Source organism: Lepisosteus platostomus, chromosome 9, assembly GCF_059453375.1.
Source record: "Lepisosteus platostomus isolate fLepPlt1 chromosome 9, fLepPlt1.hap1, whole genome shotgun sequence".
NCBI lineage: Eukaryota > Metazoa > Chordata > Actinopteri > Semionotiformes > Lepisosteidae > Lepisosteus > Lepisosteus platostomus.
The window spans coordinates 45550658-45571839 of record NC_142619.1 but is presented as its reverse complement, the minus strand read 5'-3'; positions in this window follow the sequence as shown (position 1 = coordinate 45571839).

Here is a 21182-nt window from a genome sequence, read left to right as displayed (position 1 = left end):
GGTGTCGCATTTTAAATCATTTTCGTAGTTAGAAATTATTAAACGCCCTGTTAAAAGCAAGGAAGTTTTTATGCCCGTTGAAGTAAAACAAAATGCCTGACAAAGTATGGCTTGGACAGATTCCAAGTGCTTGTACAAATGTGCTAAAGAAATTATACTTTGAGTATACAGCTTGTCCAAAGTCATCCATTATTAATACTATTAGTAATATCTTCAGTAAAGGCTTTGATGCATAAATATTTCTGATAAATTAAATTGCTATATACTGTATTCTTATACACCATAACAGATGTTGAGCTGAACTTTATTATAAAATACCCAGCCCTTAACATCAATAAATTAAATAAGTTTTGAAACAAAGATTTCCATGTTACTCTGTAAGAAACATCTTCAGATTTATGTTATTGTAGGTTGTTATATATATATATATTCTCTTGCAAGATTGTTATATATTGTTATATAATATTAATTATACTAATAGTATCTGGGAGAAGAGTTGATTTTAATTTGAATTACAGTAAATTAAAAATGTTAGAAAATAAGCAAGAAGAGAAAAATGGAAGATAATAAATAGTGATTGGGATTAAACAGTACTAGAAATGAATGTCAACACACGTTAGTGTGGTCTAGGCAACAGATTTTATTTTTTTCATTAATATGTCCTGCTAAAGCCAACTGGATGATACTCTTTTAAGAGAACTAAGTTTCATTTTGTGATAAGCACGGCAGAGATTGGGCTGAGCCAGCAGTGCACACAGAAAGTAATTGGGCAGGGAGCAGTTCTCATAAATGGTGTGGTGTTGTAGTCAGCTCGGGACGCAGGAGGTCAGCGAAGGGATAATCCAGGAGTTGAAGTGAAGTTTCAATCCAGGTCCAAAATTGGATAGGCACAAAGTGATAACGAGCCAAGGGGAATGTGGGAGAGTAGTTGAGGACACAAGCAAGGGTCAGAGCCAAGAAACACACTGTAGACAACAAAGCCAAGGGGTGATCCGAGAGACAGGGTACCAAGCAAGCAAAGGTCAATATGCTGAACAAAGCAGTGTCAGTGGGAAAAGCTAGGGAAATGCAAGATCAAGGCTTGAGGAGCTCCCAGTACTCCCAGTACTAAACTCGATGGCAGGTGTGAATATTTATTCTTGAAAACACCTCAACAGGCGTGGTTGTAAACTGTCTCCAGGTCCTACAAGTCTCTTGGTGATTGGTTTCTTCAATGGGTTGATGGGGAATAATTGGCTGCTGCTTCAAAACCTTCTCCCAAAACCAAAAACCTGCAGGGACAGGCAGAACAGAAGGACTGCAATGTTTTGACTTCAAAAATGAAAAACTGTTTCTTTATTCTATTGTTTTGAATCTATTTCCTATGTAGTTCACTTTGCCCCAAGGGTCTTTTACTATGCCAAACAACAGCACCACTAGTTATTTTGTTGCCTTTTGTGTTTGACACGTCCTTCTATTTTGTGTCATCTGCAAATTTAACTGGTTTGCTAACTATATCAGAATCCAAATGTCAGTGAAATTTATCAGAAAGAGTAACAGAAGCAGAGCACCACTGCTTACTGTATATCTTCTCTTGTTAAGGTAATGTAGTTTAAGATGACACTCTGTTTCCTGTTTGTTAAGTGGTTCCTGATCCATGTTGTTCTGTTACTTGGCAGCTCCTGAAATGAAATCCTAAGTGAGTTGAAATATATTGGCTTGGAGCTCATGAATAAAATCTCTCACTTCCTTAAGTAGAGCTCAGAAACTGCCATCAAGTACAAGTGATTTATTAAATTTAAGGTGTCCTAGCCCTTCTAGTACAAGATTCTTTAAAATGACCTTATACTGATGGTTCTCCTTCTATCACAAAGGGCATGTTATTGACAACTTGTTTTGTAAAAAGCTTGTACTGTGTGAGTCATTTAGTATGTTTACTATTCCTTTTCATCTTCTGTTACTAATTGCCTATTATCATGCATGCAGTTATTTTACCGTTGTAGTTCTGAGAAATTCCCTGAATTATGATTTGCCTCTGTTTCAGTATTATTTTGTTTCTCTCCAGACAATTCTAATATCTATTCATAAGGACTCTATCCTTCTTGATGTGTTTTTCTTGATTTCTGGCTGGCTACATTTTCTTCGACTTGGTTAGTGTTAAGAAAAAAATAATGATGAGCATTTTTACTACATTTTTTTAACTGTACAGTACCTGTGTGCCCAACTACTGTTTGGAAGTGTAGCCTTATTCCTTCCTAGTCTTCTTTTCTAAAATTGTAAACCTGAAACAGATTGGAACTAGTTCCAATCAATCTGTCATGTGGGTTAGTTTCATTTTGGATTTGTCCAAAAGTAATGAAATGATTTATTCTCTGAAATCCCTTAACTGATTGGAATGAAACTTGGTATACAGTACATAAATCAGGACATATTCGTTCACCAAACTGATGACCGTTCCAACCATACCAATTCAGATTCCCCTTGACAATATTGCAATATGCATAGGAAGTCGAAATTTTCTGACCAGATCATTTTGTATGGATTCTGTCATGAAGACTCTCAAATATAGATTCTCAGGTGGTGTCTTTCTGCGGAAGACCTCCTGTTTAACATCCACCAAATATTATCTTGGGGTTTTCAAAGGGTCCATCACTGTTTCCCAAGCTTTCTGTTCTGGTTAAAGATTTGGTCATTTTTATTCTGTCGTCTCTAGTACTGTTCCATGTATTTCTCTTTTAAGGTTTTATTCTTCTGTCTTTAACTTTAAGTTAAAGAAACTAGGTTTGGCTCTCTTGGTGTACTATATCAGTTTATCCTTTTCTCCATCATCAGCAGTGCTGGATAAATGCCATAAGCTGACGGAGAGGCTCTGTACAATTGGAATACTTTATAAGGATCTTTTACTTCAGTGAGAAACATCTTAACAGTTCTTAACAGCTCTCTCCATTTCTTCATTACTATGAAGGTAGTGTGGAGTGCTTGTGCTGTGAACAAAGCCATAATCTGCTGTAAAGTCAGGAAATTCAAAAGGCAAACTGAGGTCCATTGTCTGTAATCAGTATTTCTAGCTAATCAAAAAACTTGAAGTGTCTTTTAAGCATTTCAGTTGAAATCCAAGGAAATTACTGTTTCTCTATTGAACAATATCAGCTGTAACTCATTGCAATGGCCTGATAGGCAATGCCGTCATCCTTAGAGTTGCAGGTCTGACTTGTGACTAAAGAATGCAGGTCTTGCACCTTTCTGCTAAATCTCACACGTGCCATACAGAAGGATTCTATTACTCTTTCAAAGTATTTGTTTGTTAGCTAATGCCTTTTAATGAGTTTTAATGGTATCTCCTCTGAAGTTTTCAGAAATTTAAAATTTTGTCTTCCTTTAACAGCAAATCATCTGCAGTGTGTACATCTGCCCGCTCTGGATTACAGAGCCTTTTCTAGCCTTTGGATTACAATAACATCCTATGCAACTGGCCTTTTACCATTCCTTATACTGACCTGAAAATGTCCATATACTGTGCCTGCAGTGAGGTCTATTGTTTGAACCACTAAAGATTTTCAGTTGCACATAAATGATCCATTTCTTGGTTATATGGTATAGCTGTTATATGGTATATGGTATAGCTGTTACTGCCAGCTCTATGTTCAGTTGGAAGGATATTTGCTTTCCATTTATGATCATCTCCTGCTGCCAGACATCTGTCTCTGCTGTGATGTTTACAGTCCGAAGAAACACAGTTTATGTCTTTTGCTTGAACAATCATTTCTATTTTTCTCACAGATAAACACACTTCAGCAAAATAACCTACCTTATGGTTTTTCATTTAATCTACAGTACAGTATATCACAGGTTGTATTGGAACTTTTCCATGCTGTCTGCAACTGTCATCACAAGCTCAATGGTATTTTAAAGTTTTTTTTAGCATGTGATGCCATGACATATGTTGATGTGTTACTGGTCTTTTTTATTTTATTTTTTTGTTTGTAGCATCAACACATGATGAGAATCAAGTAAAGGACACAAAATGTTTGATGAAGATCAAGCTGTAATTATTTTAAAAAATGAGTCTTCAATGCCTGCTAAAGTTCTGTCTCTAATAATGTGCTCCTGTAAAAACCAACACTTATGCACAGACTTGCACAGACTACATCTGCACAGACTACATCACTAACAAAGCTTCACTGCTTTGTCCAGCTCCTGTTTATTAAACAGTGTCTATTAAACTTGGCATATTCATATATAGTATTGTGTTTCAGAAAATGAATTCCAAAGTCCTTTAGCACATCATTGTTGTTTTTTCTTCAGTCAGTGTGACTCTGCTCTTGATATCATCAGCTTTTTCATGCATGATGTAAATGAATGAATTAACTTGATACACTTGCTCCCTGTCAAACAGGCCCAATGAGATTCGAAATCATTCAAAGGCTGTGAAACTTGGCTCTGTAAAAATTGGAAGCATTTTCGTCACTTTCCATTTATTTTCCATGTTATTGATCATAACATGGAAAACCTCATAACATAACATCATTCTCTAGTTTATTATAGTTATACTGAAATTCCATATGATTGTGTATGTTTTTTTTTCCTTATTTACTTTAATATTAGTATTTTAATTATTCAGCTTCAGTATCTCCATTTTCCAGGTTTTACTCAGCATGTTCTTCACTTCTCACACCATGATGTGTTTTTTGTTCCTGTAGTTATACTGACCACATTGAGTCTCTTTAAGGTAAAAGCATATAACTACTGCTAAACCGTTAGTTTTTGTTTTGCCACATAACCCATGTACAGTAGATTACACACTGCTTGTACTGGACATTAGTCTTGTATTAGTTCCCTAGTGTAGAGTATTTTAAGCAAAGACAATTAATGGAAGTTGTAGAGGACCACTTTGTTTTCCAAGTTAGTTAAAAATGATAGTTTAAGCATAAACCAAGGGATTTTTAGATTTTGTGCCTCTGAACCATATAATTGGTGCAAGCATTTCTAAAACAATCTTTGACTGAGGTCCAGGCACTGATGGGATGAGAGCATTTTTCCTCCAGTTTAATCAAACCAGATCATGTAGAAAAGCCTGTTCATTAAAAATCTTAAAGCATTTAGATTAAAAGGGAGGGGAAGTATTTTCTTTTAAGACGCGTGTAACACACTATAGAACAAAAATCAAAAGAAAGCATGAAATATTGGTCATTACATACATACCACTACATTTCTCTTTCCACAGAGACAAATACCTTTTTGAAATGTTTATTTATTTAATATTTTGTCCTAATAGTGGAAGTCTTGAACTGTCAATTGCTATTAACATTTCAGCCTGCTGAATGTTACAGTATATTGATCTCAATGGACACGATCTGGAAAGGTGAAATAGTGCTATTGTACATATTGAATAGATCTGACATTGAAGTGGTATGTAGTAATAGAGCATAATACAGTATAAGACAAGACAATGTGATTCTGACGTATTACTCAACACAAAAAATAGCAATATTTTAATATGATGTTACACAAGATGAGTATACACAGGTGTGTGTGTATATATACTGTATATACTGTATATTTGACACCTGAAGAAGGCTCCACGGCTGAAACGTTGTTTTCTTTCTTATTTTTTTCAGCATGGAATAAACCTATTACTTGTTCCTTTGCAGCCTACGCATGCTGGCGCAGCTACCCACCTGAACTATATACTGTATATACAGTACCAGTCAAAAGTTTGAGTATACCTACAGTACATGAAACCAGGTTTTAAAAGAAGTTTAAAATTGTCTTTGTTAGATGTTCTCACAGTTAACTAGCATGTTACCTCATTTACCTTTTGTGTTAGATGTATCTTTTGTTACCAATTATCAAAGGTCAAAAAGTGTTTTTTGGCCCAGGCAAGGCTCTTCCTCTTATTCTGCACTCTTAACAATGGTTTCTTTGCAGCAATTCTTCCTGGTAGTATTCCAGCTTGTATTTCAAGGGAAGTTAGTCACCAGTTTCGCAGACTTGTGACTGTAATGAAGGTATTCTCTGATTCTAATTTGGCTTGCTTGATCTTTTTCGGTCCTCATGAGTGCCAGTTTCTTGATATCTATTGATAGTCTTGGCCACAGCAGTTACTGACACTTGCAAAGTTCTTGCACTTTGTCTTGAATTTGGTAATGTGCTTGTTAACTGTGAGAACATCTACCAAAGAATTTTAAACTTCTTTTGGTGTTCTAACATCATGCTATACATATTTCTGACTTTTAACTAACCAGGGCTTCAGACTGAAATCCTCTTGCTTTGGTTTTCATTTTATTGAAAATGAAAAATTAAAATTTTCAATGCAGTCCACTTAAGATGATAAGTACACATATCATTTAATTAGATATTAAGTGTTTATAGACAATTTTTAAGCAGTTCAAAGCACAGATAATCATGAAAAACCTGGTTTCAAGGAGGTGTACTCAAACTTTTGACTGGTACTGTATATTATTATTATTTTATTTTTTATTTTTTTTGTGGTGCTTCAGGGTTAAATAAACAGAAATTGCATACAGTAGTGCTTCTTTCAGGTTTATAACTATATTGAGATAATCTATATTGTATCTTAATGTAAATTTCAGCAATGAGTAATCGGGATAATTTAACTTTAAATTTAAATCATGAAAAATATTTTGCATACAGAAAGTAGATAATCCGGTATTCATTTTTCGTATAGAAAAACTCCTTTTATCATCTGAAAACAATGTAATTGCTTCAAAATAGTGATGGAAAATTATAATTTAATTCTGTAGCTTATATATCAGTCATTGGTAGAAAAGAAGACAAAATAATTTGTTTTATGAGAGATCTTTTGTCCTCGTTTGTAAAATATTATATATATACACTGAGTTAATTGACTACTACTGTACTTTTATAGGTACAGTATGTTTTTATTATTACTACTACTACTCCTATTGTTGTATAGTGGTAGATGCAGTGCCATAGTTTTTTTTTAATCTGAAAACATACTAATTATAGATATTGCTATACCATTTATACAATATTCATAGAACCAAAATTGTAGTGATGTATGTACAGTATGTACTGTACATATAATGCAAGATCCCAGCATTTACAGTCCTAAGCTTTGTTAACTCAAAAAAATGGTGATGTGGTGAAACACATTTGCTAAGTACTCCATAACACAGCAACATCTCTGAACCATATTCATGTTTATTCATTTTAAAAGGGCATGAGATGTCTTACAGAAAGGATTAAAACTTGTTATCCAAAAGCTACTGAATTGGTATAGCTTGTCCTTGGCTGTCACAATGAGTACAATGAAGCTACTCTGGATCGTGACCTGACTCTCACACTGGCAGCAACACATGGAATTCACATTTGTCTGGTCAGTAGTTTTAATTCTCTGCATTGTCTATAAACATAAAGTAATTAAAAACTTAATTCTATACATACAGTGTAGAGATATCAAAGCAATGCAGTTTATAAGAATTTATATATTTATCATCAGTATGCTCACAAATAATGACACAAAAAATCAAATTCAAATTTTAGGTTCACAATAATGTATTATGTGAATATGTGGTGTCACCCTTAAGTAAATAAACAAACACAGTTTGTGTAGTCATAAAGTTTTGGATGATCACTCGTGCCAAGGGAGTTGAGAAATGGCAGATGCTCATTGAAGAACAGAGACAGGCTTTATGCTGAGATACAGTTTACTTTTATTCAGGTCACTCTGTTAGTGTCTCATATACTGGAAAAACATGTTCAAGGTTAGACATTGCTCAAGTACACAACTGCTCTGGATGCACTCACCATTCTCCTTTTTACTTGTCAAATGAGCTGGAAATGAATAGATCAAATTCAATATGTTGTCATGCTCTAACTGATCAAATATTGTTTGATACATCAAGCTTGATGTTTCAGTACATTCATCAATATTTAACACATTTAATCAACATATTGTGGTTAGTGTTAGAATTTTCCAATCAATGTTAGACTGACAAGGTTTTATTTGCAAAATGACAAAAATTACAATTTTTTCAAATGTCATTTAATCCACACAGTTAACTGTAGACTTTCTTTACAAACTGTCTGCTTTTGGGATGACTTTTCCTGCATGGTGAAATGGTGAAAGTTGACCTCATAGTTACATCATTCTTTAAGAAAACTGTTGCAAGGTGTTTCTACAGTACATTAGGATTTCCAAACATTTGCAGAATCAGATCATGTTGATCTTATGACCATAGACATACAGTAATAAATTGTTGTAAACAAGCAGAACTTTTTGTTTCTATAATGAATGTGTGCAATTTGGTTGAATAAACAGCTGAATTAAGTCTGTGGTACTGCAACATTGGCACGAGCCTTAGACACATCCCCTTAGAGGTTCAGCTCTTTGTTGATGGAGAAACTAGATCTGTACTGGATTTCACCTCCAGGAAGACGTTTCTTGATCAGGAACAAAATCATATTTGTATCACAAATAAATTAATGTTTTCCCAGGCAACTGAGAAAGTGGTGTATTGACATCTGAAAGATCAGGCACGGATCTGACATGTATTCAGTAGCTAAATATTGCAATTAACCATATCAAGCATGATACATGTTCTACACAGATTTGTGACCTTGATGACCATTTTCTTAGTCTCTCAAACTTTACCCAATCCACATAGCTGACCATGGCTTTCAATTGGGATTGCTCAGATTCAGGAAGTTTTACTGTACGCATCTATAATCTGTATTTACCTAAACTCTGGATCTTTGCTTAAATGCTTTTCAAATCCACTTGGTGAGTTAATTGCAAGGACAAACTGGTCCCTGACAACCTGATGACTGATGACAGATGCAGTCCTTAACCAGAAATGTAAACTCAGTTGCAATTTTTAACTTCTGTTATGAAATTTATATCCTACAAAAAATGAATTAACCAGAGGCACAACATGTAGTATGAATGTTTACATTTTTAGTACTTTGCAACCTCATTATTTTATATTAATTATTTTAATGGCACTTGTTTGCGCCAAGTTTGCAGATGCTTCTGTCATTTCATCAGCATAGGGGATGTTAATTTCAGATAAGATGTAGATAGACTCCATATTTCAACTTTTTTAATTATAAATTATACAGTTTAGACACTCAGTAATGCAAGAATGTATTTTAATTTCTCCAATCTCTTCACACAACCTTTCTCCAGCACACTGTAGGCAACTGTAATAAATGCAACTACAGCTCAATCTGGGTTAAGACATACAGTACTTTGGGGCATGAGAAAGTGTAAATCTCCTGGTATCGATGGTATTCCTACTAAATTTTAAAGAAGTGTTTTGGGATGTTTTGAGAGAAGAACAACCAGGTCCCTAGTGTTGCTTTGAATTCAGCCTTGCTGCATTTGTCCTTCACTGCTCACCACAAGATGGCTTACTCTAGACCTCTACTAAGATAGCTGCTCTTCTTAATGTAGATCAGTGATCCAGATTATGGTATAGTTAATGAATGCTTGCAGATGATATCATATTAGGAGAATTAGCAAATACTTTAGAAGAAACAAATTAACAAAGACTTAGGTAAATCAAGAGTAAAATAAGACAGAACTTAAGGACAAATACCTTATAGGTGATGTTAATCTAGAAAAGTGCCGGGTATCACATCTGGTAGTTAATGTGAGGTAGCAAAAAAAAAGACAGACAAAATGTTAGATTATATAGTTCTAAGTGTGAGATTAAATCAAGAGACGTTATATTAAAAATATTCTATGCACTATTCAGGTCTCTTTGAAAATATTGTGTGTAATTCTAGTCGCAACACCACGGTGTAGAACAGACATTGCTGCTCTGGGTTCAGTCCAAACATTCTCTATCTAAAGTGTAAATGGCCATAGGATCTTGTATCTCACAGACTTGTTGTCACGACTTCTCTCTTCTCGCACTGCAAACCCAGATTAGTGAAATATCATTGTTGTAGGTCAGGCAAAGGTTTCTGAACCCTGAATCTCTTTGTACAGCTGTCAGTTTCTGGATTCCCCTATTCCCCAAACAGCAATTCAGCTGGCTCCCAGCCATATCAGTCTTCAAAGACTAACACTATAGTCTCCAAATCTCACTCTCTCAATATCACGGAAAACACCCTGTACATCACAGCTATCATGGTGCCCTTCCTTTCACAGTGACCCACTGCTCACGGGTAGTGATTTCACCAGATTCTATACCAGCTGGGTCCTTCAGATTGCCTTCCAAACCACCCTGCAACAAAACACTGGAGACTCAAGGTCTGAGTTACAAGAGAAAAAAGATAAGCAGGGTGTGATGGGAAGTGTGTTGATATTTTTGTATATGTCCTGACATTTGTCTTATAAATAGTGAATTTAACAGAATGTAATTTATACATGTATTTTACACTGTTCAACATTTGCACTTGCATTTGCATTCATACCAATGAATGAACAGACTAAGAAGAAAACCAAAACACAATTATGTGAAGTATAAGAGGGATTATTAAATAAATAAAACACTGTTGAAACTAATCAATGGATGCACAAAAATCATTGAACCTTTCCTTTATCTCTGTGACTTTTTTAGAGTCTAAACTGGACGTTAAGGTGCTATCATACCAGTTGAACATCTAAATGAGCAAGTTATTCTATTACGATCAGAATGTCTTTAATAAAGGGTGTATTTCATATGATAATATTAACTGCCTCCTCCCCATTGATTCTTCTGTGCAGCTCTTTGATTGGATTTCAAGTAAGGCTTTTGACTAGCTTGAGTGGTGTGCCCTACATCATAAAGGGTAAGAATCAGGTTTCTTAAATATGGTTAAAGTCTTATATAATGTATGTCAACTCTGCAGCAAAAGTGTTAATGATAGGTATTTTTCACACATGATCAAACTTTCTAAAAGAAATTACTATGTCTGTTCCTATTTCTTTTAACGATATTCAACATATCATATTGCTCAATGCTGGTGATATGTTATAGTAGACAGTTTGCAATTCTGTGCTTCATCTGTGATCTATTTGTAGGGATTTCATTACTCCATCTGGATATAAAATCAATTGGTCTGCATCACTAGTATAACAGTTTACAAGGGAGAAAGACAGATTAATTCTGATTGTGCTGCTGTTCAAGCCTTTTGGATACCTTGGTATTGAGATTTGCATGCCATTACAACAGTTAACGTTTAAACAAGTAGATGCAGACTTCAACATGTTCCCCATTCTGTTCAAACTTTAATCTTCATCATTTGAATATTATTATTTCTTTGATTTCCCTTTCTGTCTTTTCTATTTGAATGGTGTACAATTGTGAAGGATTGCACACTGGAATTTCTAAAATTCATAATGGAGAAGTGATGCTCCACTCAGCAGCATTCAATTTCTGATAGGGGACTAGATCTAAAACATTTTCAACTCATTTTTGTGATGTCCATCTCATTCAACCTTTACATCCCTGTACCTTGTGTGACAATGTGGGAGGGGAGGAGCCACATCAAGCACCAATACAAGTTAACACTCCTTCTGAGGGGGCGGAGGCATGAGGTTAGCAAAAACTGGAAAAAAACACATAAAGGAAAAAAAAATGCAGCACGGCTGGACTTATCCTATCTAATGGGGTCAAGCCTGGGAAAAAGAACCGCTAAGCACAGAAGTAACCAGACTGGACTTACCATATTTAATGGGGTCCAGTCTGGAAGACCAGGGAGCGCCAAAAGGCCAAAAATAAAAATTCAAACTCAACCTGTGCAAAAGAGTCAGCTGCCCCGGTGGAGATGCATGGCAAGACAGGCAAAAAGAAAATGAAAATGAAAATAAAAAAGAACGGAAAAACAATGGCCTTACACTCAGTCACAATCCCATCTGTGACTGTTGCTGAAATGGTCCTCCCCTTCCAGGGATCTGCTCATCACTCCGGGAGGAGTTCAGTATGTTCTTAAAGAGCCCCACACCTGCGGCTTGTCATTAATTAGCCAGAACAGCTGTGGTTGCGAAGACAACGCGCCGCCCTTAATCCAGGGCTCCGCCTCCATGCTGAACACACCCCCATGGAGTGCCACACTTGACATCCATTTAATTAGTAATTTTGCAATCCCTGTCCTAGCGTACACCTGTATACCTGTATACCTGTACACCTGTAACCGAGCTCTTAATGAATTAATTGTCTTATTGAATTATTTAAATGAACAAACTGATAATTAAATTATAGTTATATGCAGACACAGGTAGGAATGACTATGTCAAACACTTTCATAATTAGTATTGTTAGCATTGCATGGCCCTGTTGGTTAAACCCAGTCTTTGTCACAGATGACATACTAATTTCTAATTTTACTCTACTACTTAAGGACCAAAATAGGTAAATAGGTTTTTAGCTACAAACAGTTTTATTTAAAGGTTGGAAGAGCCAAACCAGCAAAGGTCGATTGGAATGAAAAGCAAATGACACATGGAATACTCCAGAATTGGGAAACACATAAAGAAAGGCTGGGACTCTCCTTATAGACTTCCAGATTTAATTTATACTAGTGTTCCCCTTACAGATGCAGAAACCAAGAGATTGGAGCCTGAAGTGTCCGTTCGTCAAGTCAAGCTTTATTGTATGCATACAAGGAGCAACATATTTGCACTTTCTCAAGAAACTCAGGGACTCAGCAAGCACTTAAAACATTCCTTCCTTATCAGGGAGTTTGGTACAGAAGATGGGAGTTTAGTACTGAGAGGGAGAAGCATCTGTGCTAAAGCAAGCATGCAAGTTAGAGTTTAGCATGTGGATTAAGTAGGAGTTCACAGCTCCTATCACTATATACTGTACTGTAGGTACAGAGTAACATACAGATTCTGCTAGAGGACTCCATCATAGATTATAGTTCTCCTTATAGCCTTCCAGATTTAATTTATATTATTGTTCCCCTTAGATTGCGTTTTGGCCCAATAAATGTGTAATTATGACTTGGTGGAAAAATAACAGAAAATATGGCATTCCTAACTCTCTTGTTGTCCACAATCATAAATTCCCTAACAGTAATTGGTGTCTCTCTGTTTCACTATGATGTAATAAAGGGATCTACAGTACATTTTAACAAATGTTTTTAAGGAGAAAGGTCTGCACTCATTCCAGGACGTACAATCTCAATACAAGCTATTTCTCTATTCTACGGGCTATTTGTCATTCTACAATACATGCCCACAGCAGAATGAGGTTTTCTTCACACCCTGTGTATAATCTGGTGGACTCCAGGTCCAAATACATAGGTTTGTTTCCTCAGTTTATGCTTTCATATTACAGGCATAATGGGAGCAATCTGGAAAAGGGACATTAAATTTACAGATGAAGAAATGTTCTGAAACAATTAGGCTAGTATAATCCACCTGATCAAAACTTTATTAATTAACTATACCACTATTTTTTCTTTACAGAATGTACTTGACCCATTGTAGATTATTTCACATGAAGCTTGAACTTAGTCCTTTTTTTATGCTGTGTCCAGGAGTATCAATGACATTTTTACACATTTTGGTTTTATCAGATGTGATGAAGTTTTTGAAAACAGTATTTTTCTTCTGATATTCCATTTACTGTATGTGTATTAGCCAGCTATCACTTTCTTGCTTTGTTTTCCTGCTTAGTGTTTTCATGATTTTACATGCAATATACATTAGTGCATATAACTAGTTTAAGTAAATACTAGTCAATATCACACAGAATGATCTCCATTTATGGGATCCTTATTGCTATTTAGAGCAAACTTTGTGTTGTGATGCATACAATTTAAATATACAGATGTTCCCACTGTTTAGACTGTTGTAAATAATCACCCTATTTGCTGGATTTTGAGAGCTTTTTTCACATTTCTAGTTTATTCTAACTAGCTCTTTTATTTATAGATTGTGTTAGATTTTAAACAATGACTAACAAACATAAAAACTAAATGTATTTCTTTGCATTGATTATTTAATTTAAATTCTGCTCGCCATTTAATTAGTCTGTTCAGATGTTTTGGTTATTTTTGTTGCTTTCTGGATGTAGGTCTGTACATATACAGTGTATATAATGTATACAGAACTACAGTAGGATCTTTTTTCTATCAAAAGTTAATCTGAGGAAGGCTGTAAGCAGATCTTAAATTAATATACTTAATATAAATTAATATAATACACATAAGGTTTAATATGTTTTTTCTGTCCAGAAGACATTTCCTTTTTCTAACAACTTATTGTAATGAGCGTCTTTCTAAAAATAGAAAGACTCTGAACCAAAAATATCAGTTTTAGGACAGATTCTTCAGTTTTTCTCTTTAAAGAGTTTACCATTGCGGAGACTGTGATAAATATAATGCTAAATTTATTTTATCCAAGCATTATTTATTGTGTAGTTTGTGTCATTGTTCACCAAACTAACTGAATGTAAACAGTAATATTTCTGTGTTGATTGATAGTCCATCTTCACCATGATATATACTGATGGGAACAAAGAGGTCATTAAAAGCATATTATACAGCATATCATTTGGAAAAAAAAGTGTTCAGAAGAACCAAATAAACAAGTACCAAGTTAATTTGTCAGGAAACCCATACAGTACACACCCTCCGACTGTACAGGTTTCTCATAAATAGAAGGTCATGTGAGGCTTGTATGCATGAAAACTGAAAAATGTTTCTTGTAAGTTTTATAGCATTTTAAAAAGGACACATAACCTCTTTCTGGGATGCTGATTTTAAATTAGAGGAAAAATTAGCAATGAGTCATACAGGATGTCATTTTAAATACTGTACTTTACAGAGGTTGGAAAAGTAACTTAAATTCTTTAAAGAGAGAAACCTAGAAGGCCATACAATAATGTAATAAAATATTTCATTCCCTTTTCATCTAAGAGCAGCTTGTCTTTGATCAGCTCAATCAATTGAGTATGCGCAGGTTCAAATTCAAAATCTCTAGTCGACATTTATCTGGTTCTTTTATGTAATACTGTACATTAATAAGACTATGTTCTGGAGATAACATCATGTATTATTAAACCCTCTTTGTTCACATGCATCACCTGGCACCTCGACATGAGGTATACGTGTTCTGGTCCTGCTCATGTTGTGATGGAAGACACTAATTTATCAGTCTGTGCATGACTACCATTTGGCAGCTTCTTAGTCTCAGAATGAGGGGTTGTGAATCAGATTGATGGCCATCAAAGGAGAAATCTATCTCTCTATAAAGGTACAGCTATTAAATCACAGGACATTTTGATAAGACTATACATCAGTGTAGGTATCTGACAGCGTGTGGATATTTGTAAACCGTATAGGGCTCACTTTCCTTATTTTCTAGAAGGTACAAAAATGCTCTTAATATTTGTATTGCCAGTGTTAAAGTAATACAAGATGTTTGGGGCTATCTTGTGTAAGTGGATTTACAATAGCTTCACATAAAAATAAAAGTCTCCTGCATAGTAGTGCCCTGTAAACTGGTTGTATGAAATTCAGGTTTAAGCTGTCTTGAAAATAACCACTTTTAGTTTTGTTTTATGCTGAAAAGTGGACTAACAGGAAAGAAACTAATGCTTACAACTAAATTCTGTTTTCTGCTTTTCACACAGGATATTTACAGAAAAACTTTAACATTTTGCTATCTTAGTCCTGACTAAACTGGAATGTTATTTCACTAAATGAGTCAGTTGTAAAAAGAAAATGAAACATGTAAGTCATTGTAAACATTAATCATATATTGCCTGTAAATGTAGCTATGATAAAATATTTTGAAAAGTGCAGAAAATAAAACAGTGTCATTTCAGGACACTGAAATAAATGTTTGAAAATGATCTTGCATCATCTTGAGTGTGCAACATTTGAGTCAGTAATTCATAGGTTTACATATTATGCTATGTGAATTAAAAAATCTATTTTCCTTAATATAAACTGGAATATTTGATAACCAAATGTGCTTGATATTTATTGTAAATATCAGTACTTTTGGGTGAAGCCCATACTGTGTACAGTTTTTTTAATGTTCAGACCATGTAGCAGATTAAGCCCAGGTGCAGGTCAATTGGGAATGAGGAAAATAATCCAGGAACAGTCCAATAGCCAAACTTTCTGAATATTACTCAGTTCCATTTACAAAACCAAAACTTACATTTCTCTTTGTTCTTTTCCATATCCCTTCAAAATGAAGCAATAAGGAAAACTACAAACTTATTTAAGTTGAAATGTCCCACCATGATTCTCAGAAACTAAACCCTGAAGAAAAATGTAATGTGAACAAGTGTTCTCAACACAAGCTACTGTAGCACAGCTTTATTGTATACTGTTCCTGAAGTAGTATAGTACAAATATACAGTACACCTCTGTGTTTTTAAAGTTAAAAGAAAAAAAAATCTAGTACCTTAATAAGGTTGGATTTCTGTCATCCAAATTGTGTTTTGGTTATGATTTATTGTTTTATGGGTTTTTATTGTTTATCCTATTTGAGAGTAGGATTATTACACTCAGATACCTGGAAAACGTAAATAAAGGAAAGAAAGAATGTGTGAATGTGTGTTTTTGTAGAACTAAGTCAGCATTCACATTTGCCTATACTTTGTAAAAAAATATGTAATTTTGAAAGAGCTTTCTTAATGCTAATCTTAATGTGGAGACTAAGCTTTATTTCATCAAAGGGAAAGGTGCGTGGGCCTAATGAAAAGAAGGATTAAGTGTCCAGAATGTGTATCGCAGCGAGCAGAAGCTCTTTGGGGAAAAACTGCAGATTGTTTTAAGAAATGGGAGGAAGAAGGGAAAAAAAGTCATTTGTACTAGTATGAACTGTGATTGCCATTATTTTCAATTTGTTCAGTATGGCATGTCCTTTGAAAACATCTCTAGGTTTAATATTTCATCTTTATGTGACTTGACACGTCAATAAAATATAAAAAGTGGTATACATGTTATTCAAGAGGTGAAACCTGCGAATAAAAATGTTTATAATTCTTCAGAGTACAGAGAACTGAGTAATAAAATATTGAAGCATAATTCTGTGTTTATTATTTTGAGCTTGCTTAATCAAATTGAGGGGGAAATAATGTGTATGTAAAATAATAAAGGTTTGAACAAAGTAATGCAATGTGCAGTCCTTCATATGGAACTTAAGTATTTGATTCCATCTAATTTTTAAATAGAAACCATTTTTATAATATAGCTCCCATACTGAGTTTAATTACTTTCTTATGGTTATGCATTCAATTATCTTGAAGTATTAAAGGATATCTGCCAATAAGTCTTGTATTTAAATATGTAGCGGCAATGCCTGTTAATAAGAAAGAATTAAGTGTTCTGAGCCTTCCCAAATGAGGCCCCATCTCTGTTCATCTCTGTGGTGCAGCCACAGAGAAACTATTCATGCAGGCTGATTTAAGGTTTCCTTTGATAAGGGACAGCTCCCAAAGGGGGATGCACTTAGCTAAGCCTGGCTATCATGATCAATGGTCATCCATTGGCGCCTATCTGTCTAGGGAGTGCCAGATGGACATCTGGACTGCATTCCTAAGTGTCAGGAGTAAGTGACTCATATCTCACCTTGATCAACCAATCAGGGACTGGTAGGGCCGAGTAACCCACGTGGGACTCTGTTGCCCATGGAACTTTCAGCCAATGAACGAGCTGAAGTTCCTCCAGGTAAAAACAGACAACACAGAGGGCCTGGGAGAATTGTGGACAATTCTAAAGGGAATTCAAAGGAGAATTCCAGGGCAGGACGGCCCAGGAGCAGAAGGCTCCCAAGGGCAGGACATTCTCGCAGCGCGCCTCCTGACCATCCTGAGACTCAGCCCGGACAACCACGGAACGGCCAGTGTGTCCGAGTGCCAGAACTTTCCTTTGTTCTAAAAGTCTAGAGCGGAGGTTGCCAGAGAGTAACCAGAGGATCCACCCGAGGTTAGCACCAGCAGCAGGCCTCGTGAACAGGTCAGAACTGTGGACAGCTGAATCACTATTCAGAACTAGCTCTTCATCAGGAATGAACCGGTCCTCTTCCTGACCTGCTGGGATCCACAGTCATCTTTTCTCCTGTGCGCAAACTTTGCTAGTTAAAGCCAACACTAACTAGCCGGCCAGTGAGCGTCAGCAGCGCACCGTCGCAAGCCCCACAGCACAGCCTGGCATGGAGCCAGAGAGCGCGGATTTGACAGCAACAGCCTGCAACTGTTTCTTTGTGCCCGCAGGAGATCTGAATCCCCAGAGATTGGATGAGTATTCAACTTCAATGCATTACAGCTCGAGAATTCAATTGTTATCCCAACCAGTTGATATCAATTTAATTCCTAAGAGTTATGTACTTGTTTTAAAGTATCTAATGTAGAAGTTATAACCAAGTTAATTTACGAAACGGTCTAAATGAATGATATACTGAACGTATGTCCTCTTGATATATGTAACTCTTTGTAACTGACTGAATATATACCTTTTGTATTCTGATAACCCTCTCGATAAGATCTGTTAGGTTTATATGCATATTCTATGTATTAATAAATGTATCCTCGTGTATTAGTACCTGTGTGTGTGCGTTGTTTGAGTTATATCGCATGGTTGGATTCTAAAGCCATCAAAAGAATCAATTTTGTGATTTACTGCTACAATTAATAATTGTCCCAGTAAACGCCCAAACCCTACAGAACTGGTGCCTTCAGAGAGCACACTACAAATATATGTGGTAATACAGTATGTGATAATTTGATATTTACAAACAAACTGCAAAATGTGTCAGTCATGTGTTGTTCCTAAAGATTTATGTGTAAAAAGTATTAAGATAAATCTTAACTGAACAAGATCTGTCAACAGGACCAGCATCTACAGTACAAATCTGATGCACTATACATTAATTGGTTTGACATGATGCCCTTCATAGAAGTCACAGTATGATAAGCGGTTACAGTAAATTTCCCAAACTTTTCTTCACATACAGTAATAAATGTTAATATTTGACTCTGTGATGGACTTTGTTCCAGTTGAATATAGAATTATTTATCTTCATTGGAAAACGCCTCATGTGGACTTCTAGTAAAAATGTATACACAACACTAAAGTTTTTGTGAAACTAATTTTCCTTGAAGTACAGGAAATAAGAATACACATTTGTATTAGTTTCTATTTGGAAAAATTTCTGAATCATTTAAACCATTTTACTTTTCATTGACATTTAGTACTTATTAACAGCTCATTCTGTTGTAAATACTTGACATGAACATTTTAATTGGTGAAATATATTAAACAGATTGATCTTGTGATCTTTGTGTCTGTGTGTTGTAAGGCACACATTCAAACCAGGGCTGTAGTTCCTGTAGGCTAATTAGCCTACCAGTGTACCTGTATTTTTGCAGTGTGGGAGGGAACTGGAGAACCAGGAGAAAACCACCAAACACAAGAACAGATAGATAATAATAATAATAATAATTGCTTACACTTATATAGCGCTTTTCTGGACACTCCACTCAAAGCGCTTTACAGGTAATGGGGACTCCCCTCCACCACCACCAATGTGCAGCATCCACCTGGATGATGCAACGGCAGCCATAGTGCGCCAGAACGCTCACCACACATCAGATATCAGTGGGGAGGAGAACAGAGTAATGTAGCCAATTCATAGAGGGGGATTATTAGGAGGCCATGATTAGTAAGGGCCAATTGGAAATTTGGCCAGGACACCGGGGTTACACCCCTACTCTTTTCGAGAAGCGCCCTGGGATTTTTAATGACCACAGAGAGTCAGGACCTCGGTTTTACGTCTCATCCGAAGGACGGCGCCTGTTTACAGTATAGTGTCCCCGTCACTATACTGGGGCATTAGGACCATTAGGACCCACATGGACTGCAGGGTGAGCACCCCCTGCTGGCCCCACTAACACCTCTTCCAGCAGCAACCTTAGTTTTTCCCAGGAGGTCTCCCATCCAGGTACTGACCAGGCTCACACCTGCTTAGCTTCAGTGGGTTGCCAGTTGTGAGTTGCAGGGTGATATGGCTGCTGGCATAGATGTCACCATTCAAAATGTGTGCTGTAAGCTTGGTGTGCAGTACAGCAGTATGATTTGGCTTGCCAAATAAAAAACAGGGAACACAACGGTACTCCACCTTCTGTATAAACGTTTTTTGCATCAAATTCTTTAACTCAGTTATTTGTTGTAATTATTTTGGAAATGTTTTACCTGCTCATTTGAACTGCATTTCCCATGAAAATTTGCTGTCATTATTGTTGTAATGGAAAATGAAATGCGTCTAGAAAATAGAAAAGACAATGCCCGTAGTTTATAATTTAGCTTACCCAATGAGACTGACACATTGGCCATTTAGTTGTAGCATTCTCCCCTGCAATGCAGGAGGCCAGTAATCGTTTCTCATGTTTTCATTTCAATATCATATCCAGGTGGATGCTGCACATTGGTGGTGGTGGAGGGGAGTCCCCATTACCTGTACAGCGCTTTGAGTGGAATGTCCAGAAAAGCGCTATATAAGTGTAAGCAATTAATTATTATTATTATTATTAATATGTAAGTTGTACTACTTTAACAAAAAGCCCCTTGGGCATAATAAAGACAATTTCTCTAATAAAAATAAATATTGAATACAATATTGATTTTTTAATTAATTTTATATATCATAGTATTTTACATAGTAAAATAATATTATGCCACATGATACCTCACACACACCTCATGCATCTGTACAAGCTCCATACAGCTATCAACCTAGGAGTTGAACCCAGGGCTCTAGTGCTGTAAGGTACAGTAGCAATGCTGACCACTGCACCACCATGCTGCCACTATATTCTTTTTAAATTAACATTAAAAAAAGAAAGAAAAAAATAATAATAATAAGGCCTTTCAAGATACTCTCATGGTGCTTTACAGTAAAATAATCAATAAGAGTTAGGTGTACAAATATAGTTCATTTAATTTTAAATCTTGAACTAAAGTTGATAGTTAAAATATAAATAATAAAGCATTATATATGCTCATGAATTTTAAATTTAATATTTGAGCAGCTGAGTTATGAATGTGCTGCAAATTGTTAAGAGTAAGATTGGAAACATCAGCAAGCAATGCATTACAATAATCAAACTTGGAAAAGACAGACATGATTTAACTTTTCTGCATTGGATTGGTGAAATATGAATGGATACGAGCGATGTTGCAAAGATGAAAACAGGAAGGTCACACATATTCAAAGCAAAAAACAAAAAGAAATACCGTACATAGCTAATTAATTTGGATGAAAA